The 265-nt window shown below is 40.8% G+C and overlaps 1 protein-coding gene across 2 annotated transcripts in view; it reads right to left on the reverse strand.

Annotated features, from left to right (window-relative positions):
* The window catches only part of LOC119594363 (neprilysin-1-like), a gene marked incomplete in the record, with an annotated part of 114,752 nt that overhangs the window by 1,394 nt on the left and 113,093 nt on the right, over positions 1-265 (reverse strand).

Here is a 265-nt window from a genome sequence, read left to right on the forward strand (position 1 = left end):
GTCTCCTTACCTTCTCCTTCGCTATATTACCATTCTTCCCCTCTCTTTATCCACTTCTCTCTCATTCCCCTTTACCCATTTCCCTCACATTCGCTTTTATTGTACATCCTTTAATTGAGTAAAGATAATAAAATATACTTGAGGGGACCAGTTGCCTAATTACTTATTTCTTATTCTGTCGCCGTCCCTTCTCCTTTATAGCATTATCTTCCATTCTTTGCCTCATTCGCCCCTCTTTGCCCCTTTCCCGAGCTATTAGGACATT

The sequence above is a fragment of the Penaeus monodon genome, chromosome 33, assembly GCF_015228065.2.
Source record: "Penaeus monodon isolate SGIC_2016 chromosome 33, NSTDA_Pmon_1, whole genome shotgun sequence".
Classification (NCBI taxonomy): Eukaryota; Metazoa; Arthropoda; class Malacostraca; order Decapoda; family Penaeidae; genus Penaeus; species Penaeus monodon.